The following is a 19,445-nucleotide window of genomic DNA, read 5'->3' on the forward strand; positions in this document are numbered from 1 at the left end:
TTGTAAGGGGCTTATGAGGGTCCCAGAGCCCAATGAATAATTAGAGGGGTGTAAATAAACCGTCCAAGCCAAAAACAACTAGCAAGCAAACAAGAAAAGTTTTCCTATTACGAGCAATATGAAATGGCTCCGTAGTATTTTCACAAGTTTCTAAACAATTTCTGAGGCATTTTGATTTCCAAAATGTTTTGGTACAGGAACATTGGGGGAACAAGAGTTTTATAACTTGGCAATGAAAGATGTGCTGCAAGAAACACTTACAGAAATACCCTTTCTGGACCACTCATAGGAAGAACGAACCAAAAAATATTGAGAATTCACATTGTAGAATATTAGAAATAAACTTACCAAAAGTACCCCTTGTGGTCCACTTTCCACACTACTTAAGTAATATAAATTGCAAGTTCCATTTTCAATATGTTTTTGGAGCCCATTTTGTTTCTTTCTTTCTTTTACTATTTGCTGCTTTTGTTTACGTCTGTAACGTAGCTCCCACTGTTGCATTGAAGAGGTTTAACTTTCCAGAGTAATTTTTCTTCTTCAAGAGCTAATGGGTATTTATTTACAATGTTTTTCAACATTAATTTAATTTAATTCAATTTAAATATTTATGTCCACAGGTGGCCAAACAGTTGAAAATGTACCTAGGCTCAGTCTTCATAATTATCATTGTAGTTTTATCAATATGTATTTCATGTAAAAACAAAAAGAAGAAAAAGAATTTTTATTATTATTATCATTATTATTTCTAGTCAAAGCATGTTTTTCATGCTTCTAGCGTTTATTGAGTCAAAAAGAAAATTTGTCATGTGTCAAAGTCCCTTTGGACTATTTGTAAGAAAAAAGAAAAAAAAAATTGAGTCAAAAGAGTCATTTTGTCACCCACAAGACCAAGTTGGCCCTGCCTGGACAAGTCGGCCTAGAAGAGGCATCTTTTCGACCTCCTGGACAGCTATATATACAAGACACTTCGACCTCATTTGCTCATTCAACTCACACATCAATTTTTGTGCCAAATACAAGAAGAAGAATAGCAAAGCCAAGGGAGAGAGAAGAAGTCAAAGGAAAGAGAATTTGGTGGTTTTTGGCTTGTTTCTATTCACACGTGCGAAGGTGCTGGGGCAACTCTTTGAAGTTGCAGTTCCGAATTTCTGTGCTTGACCAAATTTGACAATGCTTGACCAGCATTGACTTTTGTTGACTTTGACTTGGTTGGAGGAGTTTTGAAGGAGCGATGACTTGGGTCTATGTGGAGATCTTGGTCTTGTTTTTGGCTCTTGGATATCTCACTTTGATCTGATTCTATAAGAAGAGAAGTTGTTTAGGTTTTCCCCCTTTTGAGGTTTTGCCCTAGCTTGGAGCCTACATTTTTGTGTTCTTTGTCATTTGTGATCTTCATGCACTTTATATTTTTGGTAACTCCTTGATGAAGAAGACATAATAAAAGAAATAAAAGCCAACTAACATTCACAAGTAATTATCAAGTAAGAGGAATCAACCCTAATCTACTAGCACATTGATTTCTCAACATGGTTTTAGAGCTAAGGTGAAGGAAGGGCAGCTTGAGGATCACATTTTGTTGGCACTCTTGTTTGAAGACATTCTTGAAGTAGCTATCTTTTCTCTCCCTCTCCAATGGCAAGATAAATGAAGGAAGGTCTCAAGACTCTTAGAAGTCTCCTTGAATCTATCATAGGTTGCATCATTAAGTTCATCTCCAAGCTATCTAAAGAAGTCATGGATGGAAGTCTTTATTCCGCTTTTATAGGTTCAATTGAAGATGATAATAGACGGGTAATAGACAATGGAGCTTCAAGGCACATGACAGGGGAATGTGGTCAACTCAAAACTCTATCAAAAGGAAACTCTTCTCACTCAATGGAACTTGGAGACAAGAATAGCTACTCGGTCAAAGGGATTGGATCTCCTTCCTTGGAGCTGGAATCTAGTGGAAATATCATTTCAATAATATCCTTTATGTCCCAAGTTTGAAAAAGAACTTACTTTCTATTTCTTGCTTAGAAGATAAAGGTGATAGGGTGGCATTTGTTGATGGCAAAGTTATTGTTTGGGGAGAAGCTTCCCAAGACCTTATGCGGAGAAGCTTTTGTAACAATAGTTTATAGACAAATCGAAGCCCTCACAGAATTCTTGATGAGATGACCCCGGAAGAAGCATTCACAGGAAAGAAACCAAATGTCCATCATCTTAGAATTTTTGAATGTCCTATATACATTCACATCCCCAAGGACAAAAGGAAGAAGTTGGACCCAACAGGTATGAAAGGCATCTTTGTTGGATATAGCACCTCATCAAAATCATATAGATTTGTCGACGGTGCTGGACCCGCCAACATGTAAGGGGATCTCCCCGGTAAGAAGTTCCAATTAGACCTCAGAACGTTTGGTGTAGGAGTCCCAGTAGTGGGTCGTACGGTAATGCCTTGACCGTGATTTGCACAGAGGCAAGTAATATGTCCCTATTGGTAGCAAGGGTGTGACAGTTGCAGTAAGTCAAGGAAGGTGCATGAGAGGTTCTAACACACTCAGGGTGAGGTGAGTGCGCCCCTTGGAAACCTGTAATAGTACGCGGCCTGGAAGAGAACACACGAGCGAAGATGCATCACAGCATGGAAGGCAAGTTAACAAGGAATCTAAAGTGATGGTTAAACTAACAACATATTTCAGAAAGATTCATACATACATACATAGATAGCTATACATGCATGCGTAAGTAAACCAATACATATATCATTTAGAGTAAACCAGATAGCATAGAATGCAATACAACCATATGCATGAATGTGATGGCTCTTGTTATATTAAAAAGTGTAAGTTCCAGTCATACAATACATCCACGTTCGACCACTAGTTCTGATAGCGGAATGTTACAGCCACAACTGCCTGCTCCTCCAAAGAGATATACTTGCTCTGCGTAGTGGAGAAGCCAAGGCTCGTTACAATATTGTCCAAGCTCTCTCCAAGATATTCTTATCGGAAGCTTGGTTGACCAAAAGCCTTTAAATGAGTTATGAGGTTATATTTATAGCAAAGGGTGGGGTGACCCTTGACATCCCCCTTTGTGACAGTTCATCTACCCTCATGACTCTTCATCTACTCTATGACTATTACATCCAACTATCGACACTTGAACTTGAAATTGACAAGACGTTACATTACAATGCACATGTGCCCATGTGAGACAAAATGGATTGAGCAAGCCATGCAAGACATCACTGACACTCGATCCGTTGTGATGAGACCAACTCTTTGACATGCTTGTGATGGTGAAGTTGGTGAGCTAATGCCAAGCTTGGTCGTTCGTGATGGTGTACATGCGCTCCATGGTGACATCTTGTTGAAGCAAACTCTTGCCCCTGTTGCATCCTAGTGCATTGGTGTGGCTCCTCCATCGAACTCGTCGGCTAACATGCACATGGTCTTCTTGGGTGCAGCTGAACCGGTAACACACTGATGCATAGTGTCCGTGTTGATCTTCCAGTGTGTGATGGTGGTCATGCACATCAACTGTGAACTACATGTTCAGCTCCAGTCAGACTTGCTTCTTGTCTTTGCCTCGGTGAGTGTGGGTTAGATTGCATGTGTGCGCACAATGACATGCATTTTGTTGAATTCGCTTGCATGCGATCAACAACACTGCTCACCATGTTTGCTTCGTGCCAGCTGCTACGATGGATCTATAACTTGTATGGGCGCAGTTTCATCCGTGAGTGCATGTTGCGCCCACTGCTATACATGTTTCTAATGCAACTCATTCTCTTGTCTATGCAGCTCCTATTCTTCCTTGAATTGTTGCTTCATCACATGCAACTCCTTCTCTGTTCTGTTCTCTGTCTTCGCATAATCTCCATGTCGCGTCGTCGCCTCATATCCTGAGTCTTCCAAAGTTGCTTCATCACAAGTGGATGCTTGGGCTTGCAACTTTGTTCCACCTATGTGTTGTCAACAACCTTCCTCTTATGTTCGCTGCATCCGGTATGTTGCCTTCAGCTGTTGTTTATGGTGCTGCTTGCTATGATGTTGATGTTGTCATATCTTGATGTCCTTGCCTATGAACAACTTGATGTCTTTGTGGGTAGGCAAGTTCATAGACACTTGATCGACTGCATCTCCAAGTGTGCTCTAAACGGTGTCTTTGACTCAGCTCTCTTGGAAACCATTGTACATGTGCTGCTGAGAGGTAGATGAACACCTGTGATACCTGGAGACATTGCAACACTCATGGCAAGTAATCTGTCAGTCGAAAACCAAAACAAACTTGAGGGCTGACTTGCAACATACCTGTGTGATTGATCATGAAAGTTGCGCAATTTCGGTCAAGAGGTCGGTAGACTGACTGCCAAAACTGCGCAAGGCACAGTCCGGGCTGTCAGGAGGCTGATTGACCACTGGAACTGCGCAATGCACAGTCCAGCCTGGCCTGTTGAGCACTGAAACTGCGTAATTTTAGTCAACAGTGACATGCAACCAGCAAATTGCATTGTGCAGTTTCTGGGGCCAACAGAACACTGCCTCCAAGAATTGCGCAATGCAAGCTTGGAGGTCAATGCCTGGCTAGGCTTGCACAATTTCTGGAGGGAAGGCAAAGCCTTCGCTTCCAGAAATGCGCAGTGCTAGCTGGGCAAGAAACGGTCCGGGCCAAGGCAGCCCAGTCCAGCCGACGGGCGACTGAAAACATGAGAAGTCTGAATGCATGGTGAGACTGAGTGTAAGCATAAGTGAATGATCGTGCATGCAAACAGTGAATGAAATATTCAAAAAACGGAACAACATGCATGTGGGTGAGGCGAGTCGCGAATCGATGACCGTTCGTGAAAAACAGTTTCATGCATGCGATAACAGTGAGATGTTAACGAAAACTGAAAAACACTTTCATGCATGCGACAGCAGTGAGATGCTATCGTCCTCAAGGCAAAGTGCTTGACACGAGACTACGAAGTTTGAGGCTCCATCTAGTCTGTCCTGGTCTCTTACCCCGTTCACTGCCATCTTGTTGCTCCTCTACTTCCCTCCTGGAAGTTCTTGGAGTGACTCCCTCTAAGCCTCAATTTCCCTCCTGGAAACTCTTCTGCCAATGTCGAGATGCCCCCATTCCGATCATTAGTGCAGTTGCACCACTAATCTAGATTTCTCGGCTAGAAATCCTCGGTAGCAACTCCCTCCTCCTTGGCCTTGCCCTGTCAGGTAATGTTCTGACTACAGTACCCCACCAGCTCTACTCTGCAACTTACCCATAGCCTCCTAAATCCCAGCAAATTTAAGGTTAGGGCTCCTAGGCTCTGTGCAATCCCAGCGCCAGCAATCAGCTTCCTTAGCCAACTGCGTCAGCCCTCCTGGCCTCTGTGTGGCTCTGCATGAGCCTGTATTTGCCTCCCTCAACCTCTGCGCTGCCTCTTCCTAGCTCAATCTTGATGACGCAGGCACTGCGTCACCCCTTCCTTGCTGCTACTCTGCTAGGAACAGCTTCTATCACTCGGGACAGTTGTTTTCTGTTGCTGCTGCTCTGCTCGGCTGATGTCCTCAGTTCTCCTGTGATCTACAACCACGCTCTGATACTATGTTGAAATTTCTAAGTCTGACACGTTAGAAACCCTTCATGCACTTTACTGATTTATTCCTACCTACTTGTTCTGTTAATTAACAAGTTATTTACCATGTAAATACTGGAAATAAATACAAGTACATGCTCAACACATTACAGATCATCAACTGAAGGAAATAGAAACAAGCACACAAGTGACACCGTTGTTTTTGGACTAATGTCCTCGGAAAACCCAATGCGGGAAAACCGGTGCAGCTATCTGAGGGTTTGATTTATTAAGTAGTTTCAGAATACAGTCTGGGTGCCAAATCCAGCTCACCCAATAGAGAAAAATCTTGGCAACAGTACCTCTCTACTCGGAAGCAGATATTCCAGCTGAAACCCGGGATAAACACTTCGGCAGCTCCACAGCTCCAATTTGCCCCATGAAACCCCAGCGTCAGCCTCTCTCTGGCCCAGCATCACTCTAGCTTGGCCTACGTCTGCTAGCCCTCTGAGGCACTGCGCAGCTCCTGGCTGCTTCTGCGTGAGCACTGGCTGGCTCTGCGTGAACCCTTGGTTGCTTCTGTGTCCCTCTCTCCAGCTACTGCGTCAATCCTCCCGGTGCTATCTCTGCCTCTCTGCTTCTGTATTCACTACCCCTCACCTGCAACTCTGATCATTCTCTCAACTTTCTCGGCAAACCCAGCCCCTGAAAGTCGAAATCTTGATATCTTGGTATGTTCTCCAAGTGACCCTCAAGCCTCCTCTTATACTTTTCTCGTTGACAAATCAACGGCCGAGATTAAGTCCCTAATCAATGGCTAAGATTAGATCTGGCTTGATCCATGACTTTTGGACCATTCTAACACAGTTTTATATTAATTCACATTAATATTTTATTTTCCATAAGTTTAGACTTAGGGACTCCATTAAAAATATTAATTATTTTAATATCTCTCAAACTGTTTAGAATCTGCCCAAACCCTTTCTGGGTATTGGAAATCTCATGTGCCTTAGCCTCTCCACCAATTTTCGTGGCTAGAGCACATCTGATGCTACCCCAAATCAACACTCCCTCTTAGCGAGGACTATGCTCTAGCAATACTCCTCACTGAGTACCACCCTAATCATCCGGCATCAGTCCCTGTGCTGATGCTAGGCCTTCTGCCCATCATCTGCGTTGCTACATCCTATACTGCTACCCATGGCCCTATCACTGCCACTGTTGCATCCGTACTGCAACTCCCTTTGCATGTGCGTTGTTGCCCATGGCCCTGCCACTGCCAATGTTGCATCTGCACTGCAACCCCTCTCATCATGTTGCATTGTGCTGCCCATAGCACTGCCACTGCTAACTGTTGCACTGCAACTCAGTTACTGAGCAGTGAGAAGTAAGTAACTGATCTTCCCAACTCTGACATCTCCGTCGGGCTAGAAACCCTCTTGATGCTGAAGCTCCCTCTGTCACTGACAAGTGCTCCCTCTCTGACTCTGCGTTGCTGCAACTACTCCATGCATCTCTCACCGATGCACACCTCTCTGTGTCATCCAATACTGGTGCAACACTCTCGTGCTTCTCGCACTGTTGCCTCACTCTGTCCTGGGAATCCTGCACTGTAGCTCCCTCTCTCGCTCCATCTGCATCCATCTCTACTGACATCTACCAGTGCCACTACTCCTCTTCGGGGCTCCCGTAACAAGGTATAATCCAAGAGAATCATGCCCCTCATCCCCTGTAGTCCGTCTGACTACAGCTCGATGTCTCCCCACTTCTGCTCAAGTGGTGTGTGTGCACTCATGGCACAGTCATCGTCTGTCTCCACTTCCTTCTTTGCCCTTGCTGGTGCAGCCTTGGTCTCGGAGGCCTCTCCCTTGCTCTTCTTCCTTGGACACTGGGTCGCATAATGACCCAGCTCCCCACAGTGGAAGCATTTGACCTTGGAGAGGTCCTTCTTCTTCCATTTCTCCTGCTTTCCCTCAGATGCTAGGGCAGCATCCACCTCCTCCTCCTCCTCCTCCTCCTTGATTTTGATCCCCTTGTCGTTGCTTCTCGCCTTGCTCAGCCTTCTGATCTCTTCTTGGCGAAGAGCAGCCCACATTTCCTCCCAATCTGGAAGGGTCGCCCTGCCCAGTATGCTCTGGACAAACACCTCCCAGTCTTTTGAGACTGCGTTCAGGGTTGTTCTCACCATCAATTCTTGATCCGGCGTGGCCCCTATGGAAGTCAGCTGATCTCGAATCTCCTTCAATCGACCGAGGAAGGGGTCGATCTGTTCTCCCTTCTACATCTGGTATGATTGCAGCTGATTTTCTAGTAACATCCTTCTCTGCACAGAAGTATGATAGTACAATTTCTTTAGGGCCTCCCACATCTCATTTGTCATTTCTTTTTCGGCAAAATGTGGTACTACATGGTCCTTGACCCCGTCAAGAATGATGCTCTTGGCCCTCACCATTGCCTCCTCGTACTTGTCGTTATCAACTAGGTCAACTGGGATAGCTATCGTTCTCAAGGCGAAGTGCTTGACACGATTCCAAGCTAGAACGGATAGGATTCTGGCCTTCCAGACCACGCAATTTGAGGCTCTGTCCAGTCTGTCTTGGTCTCTTACCCCGTTCACTGCCATATTGCTACTCCTCTACTTCCCTCATGGAAGTCCTTGGAGTGACTCCCTCTGAGCGTCGATTTCCCTCCTGGAAACCCTTCTGCCAATGTCGAGATGCCCCCACTCTGATCATTAGTGCAGTTGCACCACTGATCCAGATTTCTCGGCTAGAAATCCTCGGTAGCAACTCCCTCCTCCTTGGCCTTTCCCTGTTAGGTATTGTTCTGACTACAGTACCCCACCAGCTCTACTCTGCAACTTACCCACAGCCTCCTAAACCCCAGCAAACTGAAGGTTAGAGCTCCTAGGCTCTGCACAATCCCGGCACCGGCAAATCAGCTTCCTCAGCCAACTGCGTCAGCCCTCCTGGCCTCTGTGTGGCTCTGCGTGAGCTTGTCTTTGCCTCCCTCAACCTCTATGTTGCCTCTTCCTAGCTCAATCTTGATGACACAGGCACTGCGTCACCCCTTCCTTGCTGCTACTCTGCTAGGAACAGCGTCTGTCACTCGAGACATCTGTTTTCTATTGTTGCTGCTCTGCTCGGCTGATGTCCTCAGTTCTCCTGTGATCTGCAACCACACTCCGATACCATGTTGAAATTTCTAAGTCTGACACATTAGAAACCCTTCATGCACTTTACTGATTTATTCCTACCTACTTGTTCTGTTAATTAACAAGTTATTTACCATGTAAATACTGGAAATAAATACAAGTACATGCTCAACACATTACAGATCATCAACTAAAGGAAATAGAAACAAGCACACAAGTGATACCATTGTTTTTGGACTAATGTCCCCGAAAAAACCCAATGTCGGAAAATCGGTGCAGCTATCTGAGGATTTGATTTATTAAGCAGTTTCAGAATACAATCTGGGTGCCAAATCTGGCTCACCCAACAGAGAAAAATCTCGGCAGTACTACCTCTCTACTCGGAAACAGATATTCCGGCTGAAACCCCGGATAAACACTCTGGAAGCTCCATAGCACCAAGCTACCCCACGAAACCCCAGCATCAGCCTCTAGAGACTGCGTCAGCCTCTCTCTGGCCCAGCAGTAGCCCAGCATCACTTTAGCTTGGCCTACGTCAGCCTCTGGAGGCACTGCGTCAGTCGTTTGGCCCTCTACGTCACCCACGCTGGCCCTTTGAGGCACTGCACAGCTCCTGGTTGCCTCTGCGTGAGCCCTGCCTGGCTCTGCGTGAACCCTTGGCTAATTCTGCATCCCTCTCTCCGGCTACTCGCTGATCCTCTCAGTGTTATCTCTGCCTCTCTGCTTCTGCATTTACTACCCCTCAGTTGCAACTCTAATCACTCTCTCAACCTTCTCAGCAAACCTAGCCCCAGAAAGTCGAAATCTTGATCCCTTGGTGTGTTCTCCAAGTGACCCTCAAGCCTCCTCTTATACTTTACCCATTGACAAATCAACGACCGAGATTAAGTCCCTAATCAACGGCTAAGATTAGATCTAGCTTGATCCATGACTTTTGGACCATTCTAACACAATTTTGTATTAATTCACATTAATATTTTATTTTCCCTAAGTTTAGACTTAGGGACTCCATTAAAAATATTAATTATTTTAATATCTCTCAAATTTTTTAGAATCTGCCCAAACCCTTTCTGGGTATTGGAGATCTCATGTGCCTTAGCCTCTCCACCAATTTTCGTGGCTAGAGCACATCCGATGCTACCCCAAATCAACACACCTCTCCCTTAGGAGTGCACTCAGGATTTTTAGAAACTTAACACAGGGTCAAAAAGGAATTTGTTTGGGGATGGCCTTAAATTGATATTCAAAAGTTTGTGGCAGAATGTTTGGTTTGCCAACAAAATAAAGTTGAGACAATTAAGACCCCGGGTTTGTTACAACCTTTAGCCATTCCAAGTCAATGTTGGGAGGAGGTCTCAATGGATTTTATCACAGGTTTACCCAAGTCCGGAGGAAGAAGAAGAAGCTTTTGTAACAATAGTTTATATACAAAATCGAAGCCCTCACAGAATTCTTGATGACATGACCCCAAAAGAAGCATTCACAGGAAAGAAACCAAATGTCCATCATCTCAGAATTTTTGAATGTCCTATATACATTCACATCCCCAAGGACAGAGGGAAGAAGCTGCACCCAACAGGTATGAAAGGCATCTTTGTTGGATATAGCACCTCATTAAAAGCATATAGAGTCTACATCAAGGAAGAAACTCATATTGAAGTAAGCAGAGATGTCATTTTTTATGAAATCATTGCATACAAGAAGTCCAAGGAAATTCCCATTCATTCTGATGAAGAAGAAGAACCTATCTTTACAAATTAAGAAGTTTCAAGACAAGACAATCCTCCAGAACCTACAACTAATCATGAAAAAAACTGAAGGACCAAGTGAACCCGTGCAACCAGTGATCATTCTAGAAAGTTAAGGTCAACTCTACAAGAAGCCAAAGGACATGCAGCAACAAAAGGAACATTCAAAGAGAGCAAGAAACCTAAAAGATATTCAGGTTATGCAGCTTACATGACTAATCTTATTGAAGCATAACCTACCACTTATGAAAAGGTAGTCGAACATCAAGAATGGAAGAATGCAATGCAAGAAGAATACCAATCTATAATGAAGAATGATGTTTGGGAAATTGTTCCTAGTGTTGAAGAATCTAGGACAAAGTAGTGTAGTGTGATTCTTCATTACTTGACAACAATTTGTGGAGTCTTTTTACTTTTCTTATTAGCTTATTCTTCTTCTTATTATTATTAGTGCATCTGTGTACTTCATCAAACCGCTATCAAAGCATAAAACAAACACCAGATGTTGGCTCTCTACCAGGGCCAAAACCTCTCTTCTCTTGAGAGGAAAACCCTTCGGTGAATTTCTCTTATTGAAGCTTCTATTGATCAATGACAAACCCTAGACCCCTGACAAAGAGATCCTCCAAGCACAAGTCAAGCCTTCACTCCTTTCTGCACCATATACCCTGGCACTTCTTTCGGCACTTCGTCCTCCTCCTTCCAGCACTTTGTTCTTCTATTCCTTAGTAGGCTCTCTTATACTAGTTCTAGAAGAGACTAATCTTTGATCCTTAGTGAGATCTTTCACCAAGGGTATACCTTCTTTCTCTTGACCCAATCGAGCTTCTTCTTGATGTATAGTGCAGGCTTGATATAGTGGTACTGCAGCCCTGCCTTCTCGCACGTGTGGGAGGTTTCCTTTAAGCTTTTAGCTCCTTTTTCCTTCGCTAGAGAGACCCTCTTCTTCGCTTGAGTATGAGGCCTAATAGGCCTAAGTCACTAGCCCAAACAAAGAATAATATATGACTGTGATCTCACTGTTGTTATAGCCGCAGACTATCCTTCAATTCCTCGCACGTGGGACTATGTATGTCCTAGAAATAGTCCCTCAAACTTCGTTGTTCTTCCTCCTTACTTCGCTGCCCTAGTAGACCCTTTACCTCGGCTTCCTTCGATCTTCTTGTCCTCTCTTTTTCTTGCGGATTTCAGAGATTTAGTAGTGCGTTGTATTTGGAGTGGGCAGCCTCTATAAATATAGGATTGTCCCTCCACTTAGGCCGACTTGTAGGCCGACTTGATTGACTGTTTGTAGGCTGACTTTGAGGGCTGTTTGTAGGCCGACTTTGAGGGTTGTTTGGACGTTGATTTGTTGACCAGATTTCAGATAGTTTTCATGGTTGTGTAGCATGATTGAAGGAGCTTCTTGATGTTGCCATTGCATAGGAGTAGACTTGACTTTGCTTGGAGGTTGTCCCTTTGAATTATATATTTATACATGGTGTAACATGCCCTTAAGGCCTTCAACATTTTCTTTTGACTATTTGACTTACCTATAGCACTTTGACATGTGCTAGACCTACTTCAATGAGCAAGAAACTCATTGACATATATTATAAAATAATATTTCTTTTCTTGAATAAGTACAAATATTAAAAGTACATTTATGAAGACCAAACCTAGTTACACTTTCCTTCAACACTCCCTCTTAACTAGGGAGGTATTCATACAACATGACAAGGTGTTTGGCTATTATCAATCTTGAAGAATTAACATAAGAGAAACCAGATAAGCAATCCATCTGTTATAGCATCATATCCATCAACATTGTCATAGTGCAAGGCCTTGACTAACGCTCCATCTCTTTACAAGACCATGAGCTACAATGTTGGCGAGACCAATGATTTATAGACACCTTCATCATTGTCTCTCAAGGTACATACCCACTCGGGTGTTCTTCGAGTATGACCTTCTAGGACTATTCTTATCTTGGGTTCCCAGCCCTCAAAGAATATCGGTCCTCTTGCCTACTCTTGTCTTGGATGCCCTACACATCCTCAAAGAGTATCAGATGTCAGATGATTACCCAATCCTCCCATTCTTTCTTCCCAAGTGAAGACAAGAATGTTGTGTCTATCTTGTGTCTGCATTTCCATTCATGGCCTTCATCTAGACTTACGGTGGTTATTCCTGGTCTAATACATGACCCATGAAATGGAAAACACAATTGTCACTCCTTTGTAATCAAGGGTGATCCAAAAATCCCTCTTGACCAGGGACCTGTCAGAGCTCCCTCTTAACTGGGGACTCTTTCCTTCATCAGCAACTTCTTCTTCGTGGGTCCTTCAACTGCTCCGTCTTCTTCCTTTCTTGATGTCATGAAGTCTTTGTTCGAACTTCTTCTAGGTAGGGCACCATCCATCAATCACTTTCCTCCCTGGTTTGTCATGTCATTGCTTCCTTCAAGGAAAGTGGCTTTCTTGTCATCAATCAAGTTTTCTTGTCATCTTGGCTACTCTTTTGTCATCTTGTCCATGCGTCGGAATATTCTTCTCATGGATGCTTCGTTGTACTTTCTTGTTTACATGCTTCGACCTAGTAGCCCATCATGACTTCATCCTAATATTGCTTCAACATTGCTTTTTGTTGGATGGTTTCTTCATCACCACATCTTCGTAGAGTAGAATCAGTTATCTACACCTTTTATATCTACAAGGCCTTCAAGGGTGTCAAGGGTCCTTTCTTCCTTTATCAAAGTTGTCCTGCCTTCTTTCGGGAGATATCTCCAAAGTATCTTGTCAGATAGTGATTCTCGATGATCATGGTGTTCTTCCACATGCTTGATCTCTTTCTTCATTTGATTCTTAGTCAGCAATCTTATACTCCCTATGTGAGCATATTCTTTTGTTGACCTTCATTGCATTGTGGTACATGCCTTCGAGCATGTTCTTGGTGAAAGAGATTCTTCCATGATTGATCATGTTATAGAACTATCCATGACTCAATAATATACAAATGATAACATGACTAAAATTTAATGCATACACACCTCATCCTGATTCTCCTTTGATCATCTTAGCTTCATTTGATTGTCCTTGGTGTGGCCCTTCTTACTTCATCTTAACTTGCCTGCATATCTCACTGCTGTCATAGTCGTAGACTGTCCTTCATTTCCTCGCACGTGTGACTGTGTATGCCCTAGAAACAATCCCTCAATCTTTGTTGTTCTTCCTCCTTACTTCGCTGCCCTAGTAGACCCTTTACCTCTGCTTCCTTCGATCTTCTTGTCCTCTCTTTTTCTTGCAGATTTCAGAGCTTTAGTAGTGTGTTGTATTTGGAGTGGACAGCCTCTATAAATATAGGACTGTCCCTCCATTTAGGCCGACTTGTAGGCCACCTTGATTGATTGTTTGTAGGCCGACTTGTAGGCCACCTTGATTGATTGTTTGTAGGCCGACTTTGAGGGTTGTTTGGATGTTGATTTGTTGAGCAGACTTCGGATAGTTTTCATGTTGGTGTAGCATGCCTAAAGGAGCTTCTTGGTGGTGCCATTGCATAGGAGTAGACTTGACTTTGCTTGGAGGTTATCCCTTTGACTTATATATTTATACATGGTGTAACATGCCCTTAAGGCCTTCAATATTTTCTTTTGACTATTTGACTTACCTATAGCACTTTGACATGTGCTAGACCTACTTCAATGAGCAAGAAACTCATTGACATATATTATAAAATAATATATCTTTTCTTGACTAAATACAAATATCAAAAGTACATTTATGAGACCGAACCTAGTTACACTTTCCTTCAACACCTAGACCTAAAGACAAATCAATTGTAACATTCAAATGGGTGTACAAAATCAAGCATGCAGTTGATGGAAGCATTGACAAGTATAAAGCAAGATCTGTGGCAAGAGAATTCTCTCAAAAGGAAGGAATAGTCTATAATGAAACTTTTGCTCCACGGCCAAATATACAACCATTAGGTCACTCTTTGAGTCTTTTCTATTGCAGCTACTATAGGATGGAACATTATTCAAATGGACATAAAAATAGCCTTTCTGAATGGAATGATTGATGTAGAAGTCTACATTGAGCAACCCAAGGATTCGAAGTTCATGGCAAGGAAACACTTATTTGCAGGTTGAAGAAGGCTCTATATGGCTTGAAGCAAGCCCTTAGAACATGGTATGCTAGAATGGATGAATATCTACTAGGACTTGGTTTCATCAAAAGTTCTGCAAATCCCAATCTCTATATCAAAGTGGTAAAGAATGAACTCATGATCATACAATTGGAAATGTAACTAGTTTCGGTCTTCATAATTGTCATTGTACTCATGTCAATACATATATCTTATGTAATAAGAAAAAGAAGAAAAATTATTATTTTAAAGCATGGTTTTCATGCTTCTTATTGATGGTCTTCTATCTAAAAGCATGTTCTTCATGCTTTTAGGGTTGGTTAGGTCATAGGATTTATTGTCAAGAGTCAAGAGAGTCAACATCATGATTATAAAACCCCTCTGGGAAGGATGTACTTTGTCAAAGAATTAATTTGAAGTAAAAGAAGTCAAAATAAGCCTCCTAGCAAAAGTTAGCCCTGGTAGAGACAAGTCAACCCAGACGAGGCTATTCGACCCACACAAAAGAGTATAAATAAAAGTTGTTCGACCTCATTTGCTCACCAATTCAATCTACAATCAAGTAGTTCAATCTGAAGTGCAAATTTCAAGAAGAAGGTCAAGAAAGGCAAGGAAGGAGGAAACAAAAGTTGGAAGGAAGAAAAATCAAAGTTTTGCCCTAGTTTTCTCTCACACATTCGAAGTAGTTGTGCTGCTGCAAGGGCCAAAGTTGCAGGACTACTGCAAGTCTGAAATTCTGAGTTTGGTGCAGTTTTGAAAAGGTTTGTCTCTCGTTGACTTGGTTTGACTTTGACCTAATTAAAAGGTCTTCTTGGAGCACTAACTTGGTACTGAAGGAGGCTTTGATCATGAGGTTTGAGTCTTGGTTTTCTCATTTGAAGCAGATTCTATACGAAGAGAGGAGATTTTTCTGGGATTTCCCCTTGGAGGGGTTTTGCCCTGGCTTGGACCCTAATTTCTGTCCATTGTCTAAATTGTTTTGCTCTTGATATTTGTTTGATGAAAAGATCTAATAAAGAAACACAAGAAGATAAATAAAGTTCACAAGAAAATATTAAGGATCAAGGAGAAATTGAATTAATAGTTGCCCCACTGCATTCTCCAACACATACTACTCTACGTGTATGACTTACTAATAACAAGTGTGGAGCATCGTATTCAAGAATGCAAGAAGCAACTAGCAACTGAATTTGATATGAAGGACCTTGGACTAATGCACTACTACTTGGGACTAGAAGTATGGCAGAAACCTAGTGAGATCAATCTTGGTCAAGGAAAATATGTGATCAAGATTTTGTAGAAATTTGGTATGATGGACAGCAAACCGATGACAACTCCCATGATTACAAATTTGAATAAGTTAAGGAATTCAGATTCAAGCCCTGTTGATTCTACATCCTATCGACAGTTGATTGGCTCCTTGATGTACCTTGTGAACACCCTGCTAGATATATGTTTTGCAGCGAATACTCTTATAGCCAATATCAGATGGAGCCAAGGCATGATCATTGAATAGGAGCTAAACATATTTTGAGATATCTTCATGGGACTATACATCATTGTCTAAGATACATTGGAGGTAACGAGATTCAATTATTGGGCTACACAGATTCAGATTAGGCAAGCAGTGATGCAGATGGAAAGAGTACTACAGGTGGATGTTTTAGTTTGGGATCCTCTATGATTTCATGGATGAGCAGAAAACAAGATTCAGTTGCATTGAGTAGTGTTGAAGCCGAATATATAGCAACTAGTGAAGTTGGTCGAGAAGTTGTTTGGCTCCAGAAGTTGCTTGCAGATTTGTTTGAAGGACCTTTGGACCCTACCATCATAAGTTGTGATAACCAAAGCTGCATAAGGTTGACAGAGGACCCAGTTTTCCATGCTAGGACGAAGCACATCAATAATAAGTACCACTACATCTGAAGTTTGGTGCAAGATGGGGTCGTGAAGCTATAGTACATCTCCACTGACGAACAAGTAGCTAACATATTAACAAAGTCTCTTCCTAACAAAAAGCTTGAGTATTTGAGAGACAAGCTTAGACTTGTGGATATTTCGTCCCAAGTTGAGAGGGAGTGAGGATGGCCACCGTATTCTCCTTGTGTCATGCACTATGGTTAGGACTAACAGTCGTAAGCCTAGTGAAGGCACTGGTAGGGAGAATGGAGGATTGGATAAGCATATGGGACTGATACTCCTTGAGGAATGGTATCCAAGATAGGAGTAGTCCCGAGGACCGATACTCTTTGAGGATAGGGTATCCAAGATAAGAGTAGTCCTGAGGACCAATATTCTTCGAGGATTGGGAATCCAAGATAAGAATAGTCCCGTGAGGTCATGCCTAGTGAACATCCGGATGGAGTATGTGCCTAGAGAGAGGCAGTGGAGGTGTCCAAATGTATGCCTCCCAGCATTGTGCTCTGATCTAGCGGAGAGATAGAGCTTGTTAGTCAAGGCCTTGCTATGTTTGACAATGTTGGTGGTTATGATGATAATGATACTTATCAATCCGAACTCTTCTTATGAGAATATTTCAATTTGAGAGTATCCTGGTATCCTGTTGTGTTATTATGAATAGCTCCCTAGTTAAAAGGGAGTGTTGAAAATGTAACTAGGTTCGGACTTCATAATTATCATTGTAGTTCTATCAATATGTATTTCATGTAAAAACAAAAAGAAGAAAAAAGATTTTTTTTATTATTATTATTATTATTATTCTAGTCAAAGCATGTTCTTCATGCTTCTAGGGTTTATTGAGTCAAAAATAAAATTTGTTATGTGTAAAAGTCCCATTTGGACTATTTGTAAGAAAGAAAACATTTATTTTGAATCAAAACAGTCATTTTGTCTCCCACAAGACCAAGTCGTCCCTGCCTGGACAAGTCAGCCTAGAAGAGGCGTCTTTTCGACCTCATGGACAGCTATATAAACAAGACATTTTGACCTCATTTGCTCACCCAACTCACACATCGATTTCTGTGCCAAATACAAGACGAATAGTGAAGTCAAGGGAGAGAGAAGTCAAAGGAGAGAGAATTCGGTGGTTTTTGGCTTGTCACTGTTTACACATGCAAAGGTGTTGGGGCAACTCTGCGAAGTTGCAGGTCTGAATTTCCTTGCTTGACCAGATTTGACAAGGTTTGACCAGCATTTACTTGTGTTGGCTTTGACTTGGTTGGAGGAGTTTTGAAGGAGGAATGACTTGGGTCTATGTGGAGGTCTTGGTCTTGTTTTTGGGTCTTGGATATCTCACTTTGATCTGATTCTATAAGATGAGAAATTGTTTCGGTTTCGCCCTTGTGGGGTTTTGCCTTGTCTTGGAGCCTACATCTTTGTGTTTTGTGTCTTTTGTGATCTTCATGCACTTTATATTTTTGGTAATTGCTTGATGAAGAAGACATAATAAAAGACATAAAAGCCAACTAACATTCACAAGTAATTATCAAGTAAGAGGAATCAACCCTAATCTACTAGCACATTGATTTCTCAACACAAACATGGCCAATGGGACTGCAAAAAGTGCACGTAAAATGATGGGAGCATTGCCAGAAAACATCCAAAACCAATAAAGTAAAAAGAAAAAATCAAAAATAAAAACATATTTGGTGTGCCTGAACAGATGTAAAAGGGGAAAAAGAAAAAGAACAGAAGATAAAGTCATAAATCCAGGCCATCAGAAGCCACGAGTATTATATGGACACCAACCAGAAGGAAGCCCAAAACCAGGAATGCATTGTGCATTGATCATGTAACTTTCCTGGCATCCAAAGCCAAGATGAAGCTGGTAATGAGATTACTACCATCCATTGATTGAGCACTAAGTAGTTTGCATTGTCTGACTGAACGGGTGAAAGAGATTTGGTCTCAAGGCCTCTAGCATTCAGGAATCAGGACCATCCAAAGGCTAAAAGCATGAAGTGTGTAGCCTGGCACTAGCAATAGAGCAAGATCAATGCTAAGGGACCTCAGCCTGAATGGAGCATCTCAAGGGGAACAATGCTATAGTTATATCTCTGTGGTCCTCATGAATTGTAATGCATGAAAGTCCTCAAGGTTCCATTGGAGTCTTTGAACAGACAATGATAGCGGCCACTGATTTCAATAATAAGTATCTTTGCGCTAGCAACACAGCAAGATCCAATGCTAAGGGACCTCTGCCTGAATGGCATCTCAAGGGGAACAATGCTACAGTTATACATTTATGGTCCTCGTAATGCATAAAAGACCTCCAGGATCCATTCTGTCTTTGAACACACAAGCCATAGGAACTCTCGGGGTGCAAGGCAGCTATGAGTAAACAGGAACACATATCAGACCATCCTTTAACTGTTATAAGAGTGAAGGTGAGGATGAAGTTTCAGAGTTATGGTTTCTTTTGCTTCAGTGTAGTTGTCTTTAAAATATGCTTTATAATCTCAGTTTCAACTTTCAATACCTCTTTAGTTTATCCAAAAGGCAAGTACACTTCTGGTATGTACAACCACAACACAACTCGTGGATAGTTCATTTCACCATACACTGTCCTAATACCATAGTACTACTCGTAAACTCTACAAATCAAATAAATTCACACAGACTAGCACAATTTTTTAAGAGAGAAATCAACTTTAAATTTTATTAACAGAGAAAATCTATAGCTTATGAACAGCATGAAGCAGCTAAATAACACTAACCCATATACAATGGCAAAATCTGTATAACTATATATAACCTAGCCAAGAGAAGACACTATTTTGCGTCCTATAAAAGAATATTTCATACAGATTTTCTAAACATGAAATTTTGTATATAGCCAGTATAAGGAATGGCCCTGAAAATCAATGCATTAGCAACCACAGCATGCCCAAACTCACTGGGGAATGAGATT

General features: G+C 42.1%; 1 protein-coding gene across 1 annotated transcript in view; it reads right to left on the bottom strand.

Moving 5' to 3' along the window:
• LOC149152141 (chaperone protein dnaJ GFA2, mitochondrial-like) overlaps window positions 1-19,445 on the bottom strand; it is a 240,918-nt gene that overhangs the window by 206,716 nt on the left and 14,757 nt on the right. The window lies entirely within an intron of this gene.

Source organism: Pinus tabuliformis, chromosome 9 (genome assembly GCF_031772625.1).
Source record: "Pinus tabuliformis cultivar Carrire ecotype Pingquan chromosome 9, CPIR1, whole genome shotgun sequence".
Lineage (NCBI taxonomy): Eukaryota > Viridiplantae > Streptophyta > Pinopsida > Pinales > Pinaceae > Pinus > Pinus tabuliformis.